Here is a 19,993-nt window from a genome sequence, read left to right as displayed (position 1 = left end):
CTGTGGAAGTAAGTACATCCACTCCTGGTACCTAAAACTTTCTCCAGCGGCGGGCCCCGGGCCTAAACTTTCTCCGGGCCGCGCAACACGCACTCATCGCCGGACACCGACGGAGGCAACGTCCCCCTCCTGCGGTGACAAAAAAAATCCACTCCTGGTACCTAAAATTTTCTCCAGCGGCGGGCCCCGGGCCTAAACTTTCTCCGGGCCGCGCAACACGCACTCTCCGCCGGACACCGACGGAGGCAACGTCCCCCTCCTGCGGTGACAAAAAAAATCCACCCCTGGTACCTAAAATTTTCTCCAGCGGCGGGCCCTTGGCTGAAACTTTCTCCGGGCCGCGCAACACGCACTTTCCGCCGGACGCCGGTCCCAAAGCGCCACCCCGGACCACCACAAGGCTACAGCCACCATCCCCAAGCGCCACCCCCAACCGCAACAAGTCGACCGCCACCAGGCGACAGCCACCATCCCCAAGCGCCACCCCCGACCGCCACCAGGCGACAGCCACCATCCCCAAGCGCCACCCCCGACCGCCACCAGGCGACAGCCACCATCCCCAAGCGCCACCCCCGACCGCCACAAGGCGACCGCCACCATCCCCAAGCGCCACCCCCGACCGCCACAAGGCGACCGCCACCATCCCCAAGCGCCACCCCCCGACCGCCACCCCCCGACCGCCACAAGGCGACCGCCACCATCCCCAAGCGCCACCCCCCGACCGCCACCCCCCGACCGCCACCCCCCGACCGCCACAAGGCGACCGCCACAAGGCGACCGCCACAAGGCGACCGCCACCATCCCCAAGCGCCACCCCCCGACCGCCACCCCCCGACCGCCACCCCCCGACCGCCACAAGGCGACCGCCACAAGGCGACCGCCACAAGGCGACCGCCACCATCCCCAAGCGCCACCCCCCGACCGCCACCCCCCGACCGCCACCCCCCGACCGCCACAAGGCGACCGCCACAAGGCGACCGCCACAAGGCGACCGCCACCATCCCCAAGCGCCACCCCCCGACCGCCACCCCCCGACCGCCACCCCCCGACCGCCACAAGGCGACCGCCACAAGGCGACCGCCACAAGGCGACCGCCACCATCCCCAAGCGCCACCCCCCGACCGCCACCCCCCGACCGCCACAAGGCGACCGCCACAAGGCGACCGCCACAAGGCGACCGCCACCATCCCCAAGCGCCACCCCCCGACCGCCACCCCCCGACCGCCACCATCCCCAAGCGCCACCCCCGACCGCCACAAGGCGACCGCCACCATCCCCAAGCGCCACCCCCCGACCGCCACCCCCCGACCGCCACAAGGCGACCGCCACCATCCCCAAGCGCCACCCCCCGACCGCCACCCCCCGACCGCCACCCCCCGACCGCCACAAGGCGACCGCCACAAGGCGACCGCCACAAGGCGACCGCCACCATCCCCAAGCGCCACCCCCCGACCGCCACCCCCCGACCGCCACCCCCCGACCGCCACAAGGCGACCGCCACAAGGCGACCGCCACAAGGCGACCGCCACCATCCCCAAGCGCCACCCCCCGACCGCCACCCCCCGACCGCCACCCCCCGACCGCCACAAGGCGACCGCCACAAGGCGACCGCCACAAGGCGACCGCCACCATCCCCAAGCGCCACCCCCCGACCGCCACCCCCCGACCGCCACAAGGCGACCGCCACAAGGCGACCGCCACAAGGCGACCGCCACCATCCCCAAGCGCCACCCCCCGACCGCCACCCCCCGACCGCCACCCCCCGACCGCCACCAGCCGACCGCCACCAGCCGACCGCCACCAGCCGACCGCCACCAGCCGTTCGCGGTGTGCGCCTCCGGCGCCACCGGTCCCAAGCACCATCCCCAAGCACCATCCCCGACCGCCACCCCCCGACCGCCACCCCCCGACCGCCACCAGCCGACTGCCACCAGCCGACCGCCACCAGCCGACCGCCACCAGCCGTTCGCGGTGTGCGCCTCCGGCGCCACCGGTCCCAAGCACCATCCCCAAGCACCATCCCCGACCGCCACCCCCCGACCGCCACCCCCCGACCGCCACCAGCCGACCGCCACCAGCCGACCGCCACCAGCCGACCGCCACCAGCCGTTCGCGGTGTGCGCCTCCGGCGCCACCGGTCCCCAAGCACCATCCCCAAGCACCATCCCCGACCGCCACCCCCCGACCGCCACCCCCCGACCGCCACCCAGCGACCGCCACCAGCCGACCGCCACCAGCCGACCGCCACCAGCCGACCGCCACCAGCCGTTCGCGGTGTGCGCCTCCGGCGCCACCGGTCCCCAAGCACCATCCCCAAGCACCATCCCCGACCGCCACCCCCCGACCGCCACCAGCCGACCGCCACCCAGCGACCGCCCCCCGCCGTTCGCGGTGTGCGCCGTTATCCGCCTCTCGGTGGTCCTTGCCGGGCGTGGGTCGGCGTCCGCTGTCGGTACTTTACGGGACCACGTTCGGCCCGCGGACCAGCTAGCGGGGTTCTCTTGAGAGCTTACCCGCCTTCGCTGGTTCCCTGGTCGGCCGCGAGTAGCGATAATTCGGCCTCTTCGCCCGGAGCGCGGCTCAACTTCAGCGAAAATGCACTAAGTGCCAAAGCCCATTCATTTACAACGGCGTGTCCGCCAGAGGGCGCATTTCCCGCCGCGGACCGGCCGGCGGGGCTCGTCGGAGAGCGTGCCCGCCTCTCGGTGGTCCTTGCCGGGCGTAGGTCGGCGTCCGCTGTCGGTACTTTACGGGACCACGTTCGGCCCGCGGACCAGCCGGCGGGGCTCTCTTGAAAGCTTATCCGCCTTCGCTGGTTCCCTGGTCGGCCACGAGTAGCGAGAATTCGGCCTCTTCGCCCGGAGCGCGGAGCGACTTCAGCGAAAATGCACTAAGTGCCAAAGCCCATTCATTTACAACGGCGTGTCCGCCAGAGGGCGCGTTTCCCGCCGCGGACCGGCCGGCGGGGCTCGTCGGAGAGCGTGTCCGCCTCTGGGTGGTCCTTGCCGGGCGTGGGTCGGCGTCCGCTGTGGGTACGTTACGGGACCACGTTCGGCCCGCGGACCAGCCGGCGGGGCTCTCTTGAGAGCTTACCCGCCTTCGCTGGTTCCCTGGTCGGCCGCGAGTAGCGAGAATTCGGCCTCTTCGCCCGGAGCGCGGCTCAACTTCAGCGAAAATGCACTAAGTGCCAAAGCCCATTCATTTACAACGGCGTGTCCGCCAGAGGGCGCATTTCCCGCCGCGGACCGGCCGGCGGGGCTCGTCGGAGAGCGTGTCCGCCTCTCGGTGGTTCTTACCGGGCGTGGGTCGGCGTCCGCTGTGGGTACGTTACGGGACCACGTTCGGCCCGCGGACCAGCCGGCGGGGCTCTCTTGAAAGCTTATCCGCCTTCGCTGGTTCCCTGGTCGGCCACGAGTAGCGAGAATTCGGCCTCTTCGCCCGGAGCGCGGAGCGACTTCAGCGAAAATGCACTAAGTGCCAAAGCCCATTCATTTACAACGGCGTGTCCGCCAGAGGGCGCGTTTCCCGCCGCGGACCGGCCGGCGGGGCTCGTCGGAGAGCGTGTCCGCCTCTGGGTGGTCCTTGCCGGGCGTGGGTCGGCGTCCGCTGTGGGTACGTTACGGGACCACGTTCGGCCCGCGGACCAGCCGGCGGGGCTCTCTTGAGAGCTTACCCGCCTTCGCTGGTTCCCTGGTCGGCCGCGAGTAGCGAGAATTCGGCCTCTTCGCCCGGAGCGCGGCTCAACTTCAGCGAAAATGCACTAAGTGCCAAAGCCCATTCATTTACAACGGCGTGTCCGCCAGAGGGCGCATTTCCCGCCGCGGACCGGCCGGCGGGGCTCGTCGGAGAGCGTGTCCGCCTCTCGGTGGTTCTTACCGGGCGTGGGTCGGCGTCCGCTGTGGGTACGTTACGGGACCACGTTCGGCCCGCGGACCAGCCGGCGGGGCTCTCTTGAAAGCTTATCCGCCTTCGCTGGTTCCCTGGTCGGCCACGAGTAGCGAGAATTCGGCCTCTTCGCCCGGAGCGCGGAGCGACTTCAGCGAAAATGCACTAAGTGCCAAAGCCCATTCATTTACAACGGCGTGTCCGCCAGAGGGCGCGTTTCCCGCCGCGGACCGGCCGGCGGGGCTCGTCGGAGAGCGTGTCCGCCTCTGGGTGGTCCTTGCCGGGCGTGGGTCGGCGTCCGCTGTGGGTACGTTACGGGACCACGTTCGGCCCGCGGACCAGCCGGCGGGGCTCTCTTGAGAGCTTACCCGCCTTCGCTGGTTCCCTGGTCGGCCGCGAGTAGCGAGAATTCGGCCTCTTCGCCCGGAGCGCGGCTCAACTTCAGCGAAAATGCACTAAGTGCCAAAGCCCATTCATTTACAACGGCGTGTCCGCCAGAGGGCGCATTTCCCGCCGCGGACCGGCCGGCGGGGCTCGTCGGAGAGCGTGTCCGCCTCTCGGTGGTTCTTACCGGGCGTGGGTCGGCGTCCGCTGTGGGTACGTTACGGGACCACGTTCGGCCCGCGGACCAGCCGGCGGGGCTCTCTTGAAAGCTTACCCGCCTTCGCTGGTTCCCCGGTCGGCCGCGAGTGGCGAGAATTCGGCCTCTTCACCCGGAGCGACTTTTGCTCAATTTTTTCTAAGTGCCAAGGGCTCTTGCGCCGCGATGCGTCCGCCTCTGCTGGTTCCCCGGTCGGCCACGAGTGGCGAGAATTCGGCCTCTTCACCCGGACCGACTTTTGCTCAATTTTTTCTAAGTGCCAAGGGCTCTTGCGCCGCGATGCGTCCGCCTCTGCTGGTTCCCCGGTCGGCCACGAGTGGCGAGAATTCGGCCTCTTCACCTGGAGCGCGGAGCGACTTTTGCCAAAATTTTTCTAAGTGCCAAGGGCTCTCGCGCCGCGATGCGTCCGCCTCTGCTGGTTCCCCAGTCGGCCACGAGTGGCGAGAATTCGGCCTCTTCACCTGGAGCGCGGAGCGACTTTTGCCAATTTTTTTCTAAGTGCCAAGGGCTCTTGCGCCGCGATGCGTCCGCCTCTGCTGGTTCCCCGGTCGGCCACGAGTGGCGAGAATTCGGCCTCTTCACCTGGAGCGCGGAGCGACTTTTGCCAAAATGTTTCTAAGTGCCAAGGGCTCTCGCGCCGCGATGCGTCCGCCTCTGCTGGTTCCCCGGTCGGCCGCGAGTGGCGAGAATTCGGCCTCTTCACCTGGAGCGCGGAGCGACTTTTGCCAAAATTTTTCTAAGTGCCAAGGGCTCTCGCGCCGCGAAGCGTCCGCCTCTGCTGGTTCCCCGGTCGGCCGCGAGTGGCGAGAATTCGGCCTCTTCACCCGGAGCCCGGGCCGACTTCCGCCGATATGATCACATCATGATCCTATAGCGAGTGTCGTATAACCATAACATGATGTACAAAATAAATATATAAATATTAACATCCCCTATAAACATTAAATATATAAATATTAACATCACCTATTAACATTAAACATATAAATATTAACATCACCTATAAACATTATGAATACAATGTTTATAACCGAATGCTCATTTTGTATTATTTGGCTGTAAATGCGATCATATGTAGTATATATCATGTATTTATCCACGAACCGTTAAAGAGATGTCAAGTCAGGCTACCTTAAGAGAGTCATAGTTACTCCCGCCGTTTACCCGCCTGTGTGCGAGAGGCGGTGTAATTTCTCTCCGTGTCCGCTGGAGGGAGGTATTTCCCCGTTACGACCTCCGGGAAGATCACCGGGACGCGGAGAACGCTTAGCCGGGGCTCTGGAAGCCTCCTCGGGCGTCAAGAGTTAGGAGGAAAGCCTCATGAGATCCGGCTGGAGGTGCGGTGGAAGCTCAGCGGGCCGCGTAAAATGCTTAGCCGAGGCTCTGGAAGCCTCCTCGGGCGTCATGAGTGAGGAGGGAAGCACCCGTGGAACCGGCTGGAGGTGCTCCGGAAGCTCAGCGGGCCGCGTAAAACGCTTAGCCGAGGCTCTGGAAGCCTCCTCGGGCGTCAAGAGTGAGGAGGAAAGCATCATCAGAACCGGCTGGAGGTGCTCTGGAAGTTCAGCGGGCCGCGCAAAACGCTTAGCCGGGGCTCTGGAAGCCTCGTTCGGCTTAAACAGTGAGGAGGAAAGCAGCCGTGGAACCGGCTGGAGGTGCGGTGGAAGCTCAGCGGGCCGCGTAAAACGCTTAGCCGGGGCTCTGGAAGCCTCCTCGGGCGTCAAGAGTTAGGAGGAAAGCCTGATGAGAACCGGCTGGAGGTGCTGTGGAAGCTCAGCGGGCCGCGTAAAACGCTTAGCCGAGGCTCTGGAAGTCTCCTCGGGCGTCAAGAGTGAGGAGGAAAGCACCCGTGGAACCGGCTGGAGGTGCTGTGGAAGCTCAGCGGGCCGCGTAAAACGCTTAGCCGGGGCTCTGGAAGCCTCCTCGGGGGTCAAGAGTTAGGAGAAAAAGCACCCCCGAGAACCGGCCGGGTCCTCCACGAACCGCGAAAAAGATGTCGAGTGCCGCTACCTTAAGAGAGTCATAGTTACTCCCGCCGTTTGGCCGAAGGTGTATTTACTCGCCGTGTCCGCTGGAGGGAGGTATTTCCCCGCTCCAACGTCACCGGCGGCTTCCGAACGTCTCCCCGAGCGCTCGGAAGTCCGCGCGGGGGGGAGAAGCGGGCCGTGCGAGGTACCGGGTGGAGCTGGACCGTCACCGGGTCCGCTCGTCGTGCGCGCCGGCCGCTGGAAGTCGAAAAAAGCTCCGCGATCTCATCCGCGGAGTGCAGATCCGCTGGGCTGGAGCTATTTTGGGCCACTTGGCGCGCGCGCACGGCCTCCCGGAGGTGCCGGGTGGAGTGCGCGAGCGCACCGGCCGCTGGAAGTCGGATAAAGCTCCGCGATCTCATCCGCGGAGCTTGTAAAGTGCAGATCCGGTCGGCTAGGAGCTATTTTCGGCCACTTGCGCATGCGCACGGCCTCCCGGAGGTTCCGGGCGGCGTGCGTAAGCGCACGGGCCGCTGGAAGTCGAATAATGCTCCGCGATCTCATCCGCGGTGCTTACAATTAGCCGATCCGGTCGGCCTGGAGCTATTTTCGGCCACTTGGCCCGCGCGCACGGCCTCCCGGCTGTCCCGGTGGTCCCGGTCGCCTCCGCGGACGGTTAAAAAAATCTCAAGTGAGCCTACCTTAAGAGAGTGACAGTTACTCCCGCCGTTTGGCCGCTCAAAGTGCCATCAGACGCGCAGCAACGGGTGTGTGCGCTAAGTGCGAGAGGTGGCGTATTTACCCGCCGTGTCCGCTGGAGGGAGCTAATTCCCCGTTACAAGCTCCGGGAAGATCACCGGGACGCGTAAAACGCTTAGCCGGGGCTCTGGAAGCCTCGGGCGGCTTAGAAAGTGGGGAGGAAAGCAGCCGGGGAACCGGCTGGAGGTGCAGTGGAAGCTCAGCGGGCCGCGTAAAACGCTTAGCCGGGGCTCTGGAAGCCTCGTTCGGCTTAGAAAGTGAGGAGGAATGCATCATGAGAACCGGCTGGAGGTGCTGGGGAAGTTCAGCGGGCCGCGTAAAACGCTTAGCCGGGGCTCTGGAAGCCTCGTTCGGCTTAGAAAGTGAGGAGGAATGCATCATGAGAACCGGCTGGAGGTGCTGTGGAAGCTCAGCGGGCCGCGTAAAACGCTTAGCCGGGGCTCTGGAAGCCTCCTCGGGCGTCAAGAGTGAGGAGGGAAGCACCCGTGGAACCTGCTGGAGGTGCTCCGGAAGCTCAGCGGTCCCGGTCGCCTCCGCGGACGGTTAAAAAAATCTCAAGTGAGCCTACCTTAAGAGAGTGACTGTTACTCCCGCCGTTTGGCCGCTCAAAGTGCCACCAGACGCGCAGCAACGCGAGTGTGCGCTAAGTGCGAGAGGTGGCGTATTTACCCGCCGTGTCCGCTGGAGGGAGGTATTTCCCCGTTACAAGCTCCGGGGAGATCAGCGGGAGGTGGAGAACGCTTAGCCGGGGTGCTGGAAGCCTCCTCGGGCGTCAATAGTTGGGAAGAAAGCACCCCGAGGACCGGCTGGAGGTGCTGTGGAAGTTCGGCGAGCCGCGCAAAACGCTTAGCCGGGGCTCTGGAAGCCTCGTTCGGCTTAAACAGTGAGGAGGAAAGCACCCGGGGAACCGGCTGGAGGTGCGGTGGAAGCTCAGCGGGCCGCGTAAAACGCTTAGCCGGGGCTCTGGAAGCCTCGTTCGGCTTAGAAAGTGAGGAGGAATGCATCATGAGAACCGGCTGGAGGTGCTGGGGAAGTTCAGCGGGCCGCGTAAAACGCTTAGCCGGGGCTCTGGAAGCCTCGTTCGGCTTAGAAAGTGAGGAGGAATGCATCATGAGAACCGGCTGGAGGTGCTGTGGAAGCTCAGCGGGCCGCGTAAAACGCTTAGCCGGGGTGCTGGAAGTCTCCTCGGGCGTCAAGAGTGAGGAGGAAAGCACCCGTGGAACCGGCTGGAGGTGCGGTGGAAGCTCAGCGGGCCGCGTAAAACGCTTAGCCGGGGCTCTGGAAGCCTCCTCGGGGGTCAAGAGTTAGGAGAAAAAGCACCCCCGAGAACCGGCCGGGTCCTCCACGAACCGTGAAGAAGATGTCGAGTGCCGCTACCTTAAGAGAGTCATAGTTACTCCCGCCGTTTGGCCGAAGGTGTATTTACTCGCCGTGTCCGCTGGAGGGAGGTATTTCCCCGCTCCAACGTCACCGGCGGCTTCCGAACGTCTCCCCGAGCGCTCGGAAGTCCGCGCGGGGGGGAGAAGCGGGCCGTGCGAGGTACCGGGTGGAGCTGGACCGTCACCGGGTCCGCTCGTCGTGCGCGCCGGCCGCTGGAAGTCGAAAAAAGCTCCGCGATCTCATCCGCGGAGTGCAGATCCGCTGGGCTGGAGCTATTTTGGGCCACTTGGCGCGCGCGCACGGCCTCCCGGAGGTGCCGGGTGGAGTGCGCGAGCGAACCGGCCGCTGGAAGTCGCATAAAGCTCCGCGATCTCATCCGCGGTGCTTGTAAACAGCCGATCCGGTCGTCTTGGAGCTATTTTCGGCCACTTGGCGCGCGCGCACGGCCTCCCGGAGGTGCCGGGTGGAGTGCGCGAGCGCACCGGCCGCTGGAAGTCGAATGAAGCTCCGCGATGTCATCCGCGGTGCTCACAAACAGCCGATCCGGTCGGCTAGGAGCTATTTTCGGCCACTTGCGCATGCGCACGGCCTCCCGGAGGTTCCGGGCGGCGTGCGTAAGCGCACCGGCCGCTGGAAGTCGAATAATGCTCCGCGATCTCCTCCGCGGTGCTTACAACTAGCCGATCCGGTCGGCCTGGAGCTATTTTCGGCCACTTGGCCCGCGCGCACGGCCTCCCGGCTGTCCCGGTGGTCCCGGTCGCCTCCGCGGACGGTTAAAAAAATCTCAAGTGAGCCTACCTTAAGAGAGTGACTGTTACTCCCGCCGTTTGGCCGCTCAGAGTGCCACCGGACGCGCAGCAACGCGAGTGTGCGCTAAGTGCGAGAGGTGGCGTATTTACCCGCCGTGTCCGCTAGAGGGAGGTATTTCCCCGTTACGACCTCCGGGGAGATCAGCGGGACGCGGAGAACGCTTAGCCGGGGCTCTGGAAGCCTCGTTCGGCTTATAAAGTGATGAGGAAAGCACTCGGGGAACCGGCTGGAGGTGCTGTGGAAGTTCAGCGGGCCGCGCAAAACGCTTAGCCGGGGCTCTGGAAGCCTCGTTCGGCTTAGAAAGTGAGGAGGAATGCATCATGAGAACCGGCTGGAGGTGCTGTGGAAGCTCGGCGGGCCGCGTAAAACGCTTAGCCGGGGCTCTGGAAGCCTCGTTCGGCTTATAAAGCGAGGAGGAAAGCAGCCGGGGAACCGGCTGGAGGTGCTCTGGAAGTTCAGCGGACCGCGTAAAACGTTTAGCCGGGGCTCTGGAAGCCTCCTCGGGCGTCAAGAGTTAGGAGGAAAGCATTGTGAGGGCCGGCTGGGGGTGCTCTGGAAGTCCAGCGGGCCGCGTAAAACGCTTAGCCGGGGCTCTGGAAGCCTCGTTCGGCTTAAAGAGTGAGGAGGAAAGTACTGGGGGAACCGGCTGGAGGTGCTGTGGAAGCTCAGTGGGCTGCGTAAAACGCTTAGCCGAGGCTCTGGAAGCCTCCTCGGGCGTCAAGAGTTAGGAGGAAAGCCTCATGAGAACCGGCTGGAGGTGCTGTGGAAGCTCGGCGGGCCGCGTAAAACGCTTAGCCGGGGTGCTCGAAGCCTCCTCGGGCGTCAAGAGTTAGGAGGAAAGCATCATAAGAACCGGCTGGGGGTGCTGTGGAAGTCCAGCGGGCCGCGTAAAACGCTTAGCCGAGGCTCTGGAAGCCTCGTTCGGCTTAAAGAGTGAGGAGGAATGCATCATGAGAACCGGCTGGAGGTGCTGTGGAAGCTCAGCGGGCCGCGTAAAACGCTTAGCCGAGGCTCTGGAAGCCTCCTCGGGCTTCAAGAGTGAGGAGGAAAGCACCCGTGGAACCGGCTGGAGGTGCTCTGGAAGCTCAGCGGGCCGCGTAAAACGCTTAGCCGGGGCGCTGGAAGCCTCCTCGGGCGTCAAGAGTGAGGAGGAAATCATCATAAGAACCGGCTGGAGGTGCTGTGGAAGTCCAGCGGGCCGCGTAAAACACTTAGCCGAGGCTCTGGAAGCCTCCTCGGGCGTCAAGAGTTAGGAGGAAAGCCTCATGAGAACCGGCTGGAGGTGCTGTGGAGGCTCGGCGGGCCGCGTAAAACGCTTAACCGGGGCTCTGGAAGCCTCGTTCGGCTTACGAAGCGAGGAGGAACGCACCCGGAGAATGACATTTTGATATGATTTGACCCTAAATGGCCCGCGGACCAGCCGGCGGGACCTCGGTGAAGACCCATCCGCCTCGCGGTGGTCCCCGGCCGGCTAGAGTTCCGGACCGCGATCGGTACCTCGCGGGACCCTAAATGGCCCGCGGACCAGCCGGCGGGACCTCGGTGAAGACCCATCCGCCTCGCGGTGGTCCCTGGCCGGGTAGAATTCCGGACCGCGATCGGTACCTCGCGGGACCCTAAATGGCCCGCGGACCAGCCGGCGGGACCTCGGTGAAGACCCATCCGCCTCGCGGTGGTCCCCGGCCGGGTAGAATTCCGGACCGCGACCGCTAACTCGCGGGACCCTAAATGGCCCGCGGACCAGCCGGCGGGACCTCGGTGAAGACCCATCCGCCTCGCGGTGGTCCCCGGCCGGCTAGAATTCCGGACCGCGATCGCTAACTTGCGGGACCCTAAATGGCCCGCGGACCAGCCGGCGGGACCTCGGTGACCACCCATCCGCCTTCGCTGGTTCCCAAGTCGGCTAGAATTCCGGACCGCGATCGCTAACTCGCGGGACCCTAAATGGCCCGCGGACCAGCCGGCGGGACCTCGGTGAAGACCCATCCGCCTCGCGGTGGTCCCCGGCCGGCTAGAGTTCCGGACCGCGATCGGTACCTCGCGGGACCCTAAATGGCCCGCGGACCAGCCGGCGGGACCTCGGTGAAGACCCATCCGCCTCGCGGTGGTCCCTGGCCGGGTAGAATTCCGGACCGCGATCGGTACCTCGCGGGACCCTAAATGGCCCGCGGACCAGCCGGCGGGACCTCGGTGAAGACCCATCCGCCTCGCGGTGGTCCCCGGCCGGGTAGAATTCCGGACCGCGACCGCTAACTCGCGGGACCCTAAATGGCCCGCGGACCAGCCGGCGGGACCTCGGTGAAGACCCATCCGCCTCGCGGTGGTCCCCGGCCGGCTAGAATTCCGGACCGCGACCGCTAACTCGCGGGACCCTAAATGGCCCGCGGACCAGCCGGCGGGACCTCGGTGAAGACCCATCCGCCTCGCGGTGGTCCCCGGCCGGGTAGAATTCCGGACCGCGATCGCTAACTCGCGGGACCCTAAATGGCCCGCGGACCAGCCGGCGGGACCTCGGTGACCACCCATCCGCCTCGCGGTGGTCCCTGGCCGGCTAGAAATCCGGACCGCGATCGGTAATTTGCGGGACCCTAAATGGCCCGCGGACCAGCCGGCGGGACCTCGGTGAATACCTATCCGCCTCGCGGTGGTCCCCGGCCGGCTAGAATTCCGGACCGCGATCGCTAATTTGCGGGACCCTAAATGGCCCGCGGACCAGCCGGCGGGACCTCGGTGACCACCCATCCGCCTCGCGGTGGTCCCTGGCCGGCTAGAATTCCGGACCGCGATCGGTAATTCGCGGGACCCTAAATGGCCCGCGGACCAGCCGGCGGGACCTCGGTGAAGACCCATCCGCCTCGCGGTGGTCCCTGGCCGGCTAGAATTCCGGACCGCGATCGGTAATTCGCGGGACCCTAAATGGCCCGCGGACCAGCCGGCGGGACCTCGGTGAAGACCTATCCGCCTCGCGGTGGTCCCTGGCCGGCTAGACTTCCGGACCGCGACCGCTAACTCGCGGGACCCTAAATGGCCCGCGGACCAGCCGGCGGGACCTCGGTGAAGACCCATCCGCCTTCGCTGGTTCCCAAGTCGGCCAGAATTCCGGACCGCGATAGCTAACTCGCGGGACCCTAAATGGCCCGCGGACCAGCCGGCGGGACCTCGGTGAAGACCTATCCGCCTCGCGGTGGTCCCCGGCCGGCTAGAATTCCGGACCGCGATCGCTAACTCGCGGGACCCTAAATGGCCCGCGGACCAGCCGGCGGGACCTCGGTGACCACCCATCCGCCTCGCGGTGGTCCCCGGCCGGGTAGAATTCCGGACCGCGATCGCTAACTCGCGGGACCGCAATTGGCCCGCGGACCAGCCGGCGGGACCCGCTTGACTTCCTATCCGCCTTCGCTGGTTCCCAAGTCGGCCAGAATTCCGGGCCGCGACCGGTAACTCGCGGGACCCTAAATGGCCCGCGGACCAGCCGGCGGGGCTCTCTTGAGAGCTTACGCGCCTTCGCTGGTTCCCTGGTCGGCCACGAGTAGCGAGAATTCGGCCTCTTCGCCCGGAGCGCGGCTCAACTTCAGCGAAAATGCACTAAGTGCCAAAGCCCATTCATTTACAACGGCGTGTCCGCCAGAGGGCGCGTTTCCCGCCGCGGACCGGCCGGCGGGGCTCGTCGGAGAGCGTATCCGCCTCTCGGTGGTTCTTACCGGGCGTGGGTCGGCGTCCGCTGTCGGTAGGTGACGGGACCACGTTCGGCCCGCGGACCAGCCGGCGGGGCTCTCTTGAGAGCTTACCCGCCTTCGCTGGTTCCCTGGTCGTCCACGAGTAGCGAGAATTCGGCCTCTTCGCCCGGAGCGCGGTTCAACTTTTGCGAAAATGCACTAAGTGCCAAAGCCCATTCATTTACAACGGCGTGTCCGCCAGAGGGCGCATTTCCCGCCGCGGACCAGCCGGCGGGACCCGCTTGACTTCCTATCCGCCTTCGCTGGTTCCCAAGTCGGCCAGAATTCCGGGCCGCGACCGGTAACTCGCGGGACCGCAATTGGCCCGCGGACCAGCCGGCGGGACCCGCTTGACTTCCTATCCGCATTCGCTGGTTCCCAAGTCGGCCAGAATTCCGGACCGCGACCGGTACCTCGCGGGACCCTAAATGGCCCGCGGACCAGCCGGCGGGACCTCGGTGACCACCCATCCGCCTCGCGGTGGTCCCCGGCCGGCTAGAATTCCGGACCGCGATCGGTACCTCGCGGGACCCTAAATGGCCCGCGGACCAGCCGGCGGGACCTCGGTGACCACCCATCCGCCTCGCGGTGGTCCCCGGCCGGCTAGAAATCCGGACCGCGATCGCTAACTCGCGGGACCCTAAATGGCCCGCGGACCAGCCGGCGGGACCTCGGTGAAGACCCATCCGCCTCGCGGTGGTCCCCGGCCGGTTAGAATTCCGGACCGCGATCGCTAACTTGCGGGACCCTAAATGGCCCGCGGACCAGCCGGCGGGACCTCGGTGACCACCCATCCGCCTTCGCTGGTTCCCAAGTCGGCCAGAATTCCGGGCCGCGACCGGTAACTCGCGGGACCCTAAATGGCCCGCGGACCAGCCGGCGGGACTTGCTTGACTTCCTATCCGCCTTCGCTGGTTCCCAAGTCGGCCAGAATTCCGGGCCGCGGTCGCTAACTCGCAAGACCCTAAATGGCCCGCGGACCAGCCGGCGGGGCTCTCTTGAAAGCTTACCCGCCTTTGCTGGTTCCCTGGTCGGCCACGACTGGCGAGAATTCGGCCTCTTCGCCCGGAGCGCGGCTCAACTTCAGCGAAAATGCACTAAGTGCCAAAGCCCATTCATTTACAACGGCGTGTCCGCCAGAGGGCGCATTTCCCGCCGCTGACCAGCCGGCGGGGCTCTCTTGAGAGCTTGCCCGCCTTCGCTGGTTCCCTGGTCGGCCACGAGTGGCGAGAATTCGGCCTCTTCACCCGGAGCCCGGAGCGACTTTTGCCAATTTTTTTCTATGTGCCAAGGGCTCTCGCGCCGCGATCCGTCCGCCTCTGCTGGTTCCCCGGTCGGCCGCGAGTGGCGAGAATTCGGCCTCTTCACCCGGAGCCCGGGCCGACTTCCGCCGATATGATCACATCATGATCCTATAGCAAGTGTCGTACAACTATAACATGATGTACAAAATAAATATATAAATATTAACATGACCTATAAACATTAAATATATAAATATTAACATCACCTATAAACATTAAATATATAAATATTAACATCACCTATAAACATTATGAATACAATGTTTATAACCGAATGGTCACTTTGTATTATTTGGCTGTAAATGCGATCATATGTAGTATATATCATGTATTTATCCACGAACCGTTAAAAAGATGTCAAGTCGGGCTACCTTAAGAGAGTCATAGTTACTCCCGCCGTTTACCCGCCTCTGTGCGAGAGGCGGTGTAATTTCTCTCCGTGTCCGCTGGAGGGAGGTATTTCCCCGTTACGACCTCCGGGAAGATCAGCGGGACGCGGAGAACGCTTAGCCGGGGCGCTGGAAGCCTCGTTCGGCTTAGAAAGTGAGTAGGAAAGCACTCGGGGAACCGGCTGGGGGTGCTGTGGAAGCTCAGCGGGCCGCGTAAAACGCTTAGCCGGGGCTCTGGAAGCCTCGTTCGGCTTAAACAGTGAGGAGGAAAGCACCCGGGGAACCGGCTGGAGGTGCGGTGGAAGCTCAGCGGGCCGCGTAAAACGCTTAGCCGGGGCTCTGGAAGCCTCCTCGGGCGTCAAGAGTTAGGAGGAAAGCATCTTGAGGACCGGCTGGAGGTGCTGTGGAAGTTCAGCGGGCCGCGTAAAGCGCTTAGCCGGGGCTCTGGAAGCCTCCTCGGGCGTCAAGAGTTAGGAGGAAAGCCTCATGAGAACCGGCTGGAGGTGCTGTGGAAGTTCAGCGGGCCGCGTAAAACGCTTAGCCGGGGCTCTGGAAGCCTCGTTCGGCTTAAACAGTGAGGAGGAAAGCAGCCGGGGAACCGGCTGGAAGTGCTGTGGAGGCTCGGCGGGCCGCTTAAAACGCTTAGCCGGGGCTCTGGAAGCCTCGTTCGGCTTAAACAGTGAGGAGGAAAGCACTCGGGGAACCGGCTGGAGGTGCGGTGGAATCTCAGCGTGCCGCGTAAAACGCTTAGCCGAGGCTCTGGAAGCCTCGTTCGGCTTAAACAGTGAGGAGAAAAGCACCCGTGGAAGCGGCTGGAGGTGCGGTGGAAGTCCCGCGGGCCGCGTAAAACGCTTAGCCGGGGCTCTGGAAGCCTCGTTCGGCTTAAACAGTGAGGAGGAATGCATCATGAGAACCGGCTGGAGGTGCTGTGGAAGCTCAGCGGGCTGCGTAAAACGCTTAGCCGGGGCTCTGGAAGCCTCCTCGGGCGTCAAGAGTTAGGAGGAAAGCCTCATGGGAACCGGCTGGAGGTGCTGTGGAAGCTCAGCGGGCCGCGTAAAACGCTTAGCCGGGGTGCTGGAAGTCTCCTCGGGCGTCAAGAGTGAGGAGGAAAGCACCCGTGGAACCGGCTGGAGGTGCTGTGGAAGCTCAGCGGGCCGCGTAAAACGCTTAGCCGGGGCTCTGGAAGCCTCGTTCGGCTTATAAAGTGAGAAGGAAAGCATCATGAGAACCGGCTGGAGGTGCTGTGGAAGCGCGGCGGGCCGCGTAAAACGCTTAGCCGGGGCTCTGGAAGCCTCCTCGGGCGTCAAGAGTTAGGAGGAAAGCCCCATGAGAACCGGCTGGAGGTGCTTTGGAAGCTCATCGGCCCGCGTAAAACGCTTAGCCGGGGCTCTGGAAGCCTCCTCGGGGGTCAAGAGTTAGGAGAAAAAGCACCCCCGAGAACCGGCCGGGTCCTCCACGAACCGTGAAGAAGATGTCGAGTGCCGCTACCTTAAGAGAGTCATAGTTACTCCCGCCGTTTGGCCGAAGGTGTATTTACTCGCCGTGTCCGCTGGAGGGAGGTATTTCCCCGCTCCAACGTCACCGGCGGCTTCCGAACGTCTCCCCGAGCGCTCGGAAGTCCGCGCGGGGGGGAGGAGCGGGCCGTGCGAGGTACCGGATGGAGCTGGACCGTCACCGGGTCCGCTCGTCGTGCGCGCCGGCCGCTGGAAGTCGAAAAAAGCTCCGCGATCTCATCCGCGGAGTGCAGATCCGCTGGGCTGGAGCTATTTTGGGCCACTCGGCGCGCGCGCACGGCCTCCCGGAGGTGCCGGGTGGAGTGCGCGAGCGCACCGGCCGCTGGAAGTCGAATAAAGCTCCGCGATCTCATCCGCGGTGCTCGCAAACAGCCGATCCGGTCGGCTAGGAGCTATTTTCGGCCACTTGGCGCGCGCGCACGGCCTCCCGGAGGTGCCGGGTGGAGTGCGCGAGCGCACCGGCCGCTGGAAGTCGGATAAAGCTCAGCGATCTCATCCGCGGTGCTCGCAAACAGCCGATCCGGTCGGCCTGGACCTATTTTCGGCCACTTGGCCCGCGCGCACGGCCTCCCGGCTGTCCCGGTGGTCCCGGTCGCCTCCGCGGACGGTTAAAAAAATCTCAAATGAGCCTAGCTTAAGAGAGTGACTGTTACTCCCGCCGTTTGGCCCCTCAAAGTGCCACCGGACGCGCAGCAACGGGTGTGTGCGCTAAGTGCGAGAGGTGGCGTATTTACCCGCCGTGTCCGCTGGAGGGAGGTAATTCCCCGTTACAAGCTCCGGGAAGATCAGCGGAACGCGGAGAACGCTTAGCCGGGGTGCTGGAAGCCTCCTCGGGCGTCAATAGTTGGGAAGAAAGCACCCCGAGGACCGGCCGGAGCTCCTCCGGAGGCTCGGCGGGCCGCGGAGAACGCTTAGCCGAGGTGCTGGAAGCCTCGTTCGGCTTAAACAGTGAGGAGGAAAGCACCCGGGGAACCGGCTGGAGGTGCTGTGGAAGCTCACCGGGCCGCGCAAAACGCTTAGCCGGGGCTCTGGAAGCCTCGTTCGGCTTAGAAAGTGAGGAGGAATGCACCTGGGGAACCGGCTGGAGGTGCTGTGGAAGCTCAGCGGGCCGCGTAAAACGCTTAGCCGGGGTGCTGGAAGTCTCCTCGGGCGTCAAAAGTGAGGAGGAAAGCACCCGGAGAATGCTATTTTTATACGATTTGACTATAAATGCGATCATATGTAGTATATATCATATATTTATCCACGAACCGTTCAAAAAAATCTCAAGTGAGCCTACCTTAAGAGAGTGACAGTTACTCCCGCCGTTTGGCCGCTCAAAGTGTCATCGGACGCGGAGCAACGCGAGTGTGCGCTAAGTGCGAGAGGTGGCGTATTTACCCGCCGTGTCCGCTAGAGGGAGGTATTTCCCCGTTACGACCTCCGGGAAGATCAGCGGGACGCGGAGAACGCTTAGCCGGGGCTCTGGAAGCCTCGTTCGGCTTATAAAGTGATGAGGAAAGCACTCGGGGAACCGGCTGGAGGTGCTGTGGAAGTTCAGCGGGCCGCGCAAAACGCTTAGCCGGGGCTCTGGAAGCCTCGTTCGGCTTAGAAAGTGAGGAGGAATGCACCCGGGGAACCGGCTGGAGGTGCTGTGGAAGCTCAGCGGGCCGCGTAAAACGCTTAGCCGGGGTGCTGGAAGTCTCCTCGGGCGTCAAGAGTGAGGAGGAAAGCACCCGTGGAACCGGCTGGAGGTTCTCCGGAAGCTCAGCGGGCCGCGTAAAACGCTTAGCCGGGGCTCTGGAAGCCTCCTCGGGGGTCAAGAGTTAGGAGAAAAAGCACCCCCGAGAACCGGCCGGGTCCTCCACGAACCGTGAAAAAGATGTCGAGTGCCGCTACCTTAAGAGAGTCATAGTTACTCCCGCCGTTTGGCCGAAGGTGTATTTACTCGCCGTGTCCGCTGGAGGGAGGCATTTCCCCGCTCCAACGTCACCGGCGGCTTCCGAACGTCTCCCCGAGCGCTCGGAAGTCCGCGCGGGGGGGAGAAGCGGGCCGTGCGAGGTACCGGGTGGAGCTGGACCGTCACCTGGTCCGCTCGTCGTGCGCGCCGGCCGCTGGAAGTCGCATAAAGCTCCGCGATCTCATCCGCGGAGCTTGTAAAGTGCAGATCCGCTGGGCTGGAGCTATTTTGGGCCACTTGGCGCGCGCGCACGGCCTCCCGGAGGTGCCGGGTGGAGTGCGTGAGCGCACCGGCCGCTGGAAGTCGCCTAAAGCTCCGCGATCTCATCCGCGGTGCTCGTAAACAGCCGATCCGGTCGTCTTGGAGCTATTTTGGGCCACTTGGCGCGCGCGCACGGCCTCCCGGAGGTGCCGGGTGGAGTGCGCGAGCGCACCGGCCGCTGGAAGTCGGATAAAGCTCCGCGATCTCATCCGCGGTGCTTGCAAACAGCCGATCCGCTGGGCTTGGAGCTATTTTCGGCCACTTGGCCCGCGCGCACGGCCTCCCGGCTGTCCCGGTGGTCCCGGTAGCCTCCGCGGACGGTTAAAAAAATCTCAAGTGAGCCTACCATAAGAGAGTGACAGTTACTCCCGCCGTTTGGCCGCTCAAAGTGCCACCGGACGCGCAGCAACGGGTGTGTGCGCTAAGTGCGAGAGGTGGCGTATTTACCCGCCGTGTCCGCTGGAGGGAGGTAATTCCCCGTTACGACCTCCGGGGAGATCAACGGGACGTGGAGAACGCTTAGCCGGGGCTCTGGAAGCCTCGTTCGGCTTAGAAAGTGAGGAGGAAAGCAGCCGGGGAACCGGCTGGAGGTGCTCTGGAAGCTCAGCGGGCCGCGTAAAACGCTTAGCCGGGGCTCTGGAAGCCTCGTTCGGCTTAAACAGTGAGGAGGAAAGCACCCGTGGAACCGGCTGGAGGTGCTCCGGAAGCTCAGCGGGCCGCGTAAAACGCTTAGCCGGGGCTCTGGAAGCCTCGTTCGGCTTAAAGAGTGAGGAGGAATGCATCATGAGAACCGGCTGGAGGTGCTGGGGAAGTTCAGCGGGCCGCGTAAAACGCTTAGCCGGGGCTCTGGAAGCCTCGTTCGGCTTATAAAGTGAGGAGGAAAGCAGCCGGGGAACCGGCTGGAGGTGCTCTGGAAGTTCAGCGGGCCGCGTAAAACGTTTAGCCGGGGCTCTGGAAGCCTCCTCGGGCGTCAAGAGTTAGGAGGAAAGCATTGTGAGGGCCGGCTGGGGGTGCTGTGGAAGCTCAGCGGGCCGCGTAAAACGCTTAGCCGGGGCTCTGGAAGCCTCGTTCGGCTTATAAAGTGAGAAGGAAAGCATCATGAGAACCGGCTGGAGGTGCTGTGGAAGCGCGGCGGGCCGCGTAAAACGCTTAGCCGGGGCTCTGGAAGCCTCCTCGGGCGTCAAGAGTTAGGAGGAAAGCCCCATGAGAACCGGCTGGAGGTGCTTTGGAAGCTCATCGGCCCGCGTAAAACGCTTAGCCGGGGCTCTGGAAGCCTCCTCGGGGGTCAAGAGTTAGGAGAAAAAGCACCCCCGAGAACCGGCCGGGTCCTCCACGAACCGTGAAGAAGATGTCGAGTGCCGCTACCTTAAGAGAGTCATAGTTACTCCCGCCGTTTGGCCGAAGGTGTATTTACTCGCCGTGTCCGCTGGAGGGAGGTATTTCCCCGCTCCAACGTCACCGGCGGCTTCCG

Source organism: Syngnathus floridae, unplaced genomic scaffold (assembly GCF_059516105.1).
Source record: "Syngnathus floridae isolate MCC-2025c unplaced genomic scaffold, RoL_Sflo_1.0 HiC_scaffold_30, whole genome shotgun sequence".
Classification (NCBI taxonomy): domain Eukaryota; kingdom Metazoa; phylum Chordata; class Actinopteri; order Syngnathiformes; family Syngnathidae; genus Syngnathus; species Syngnathus floridae.
The sequence above is the reverse complement of the archived record's forward strand: the minus strand, read 5'-3'. Positions refer to the sequence as shown.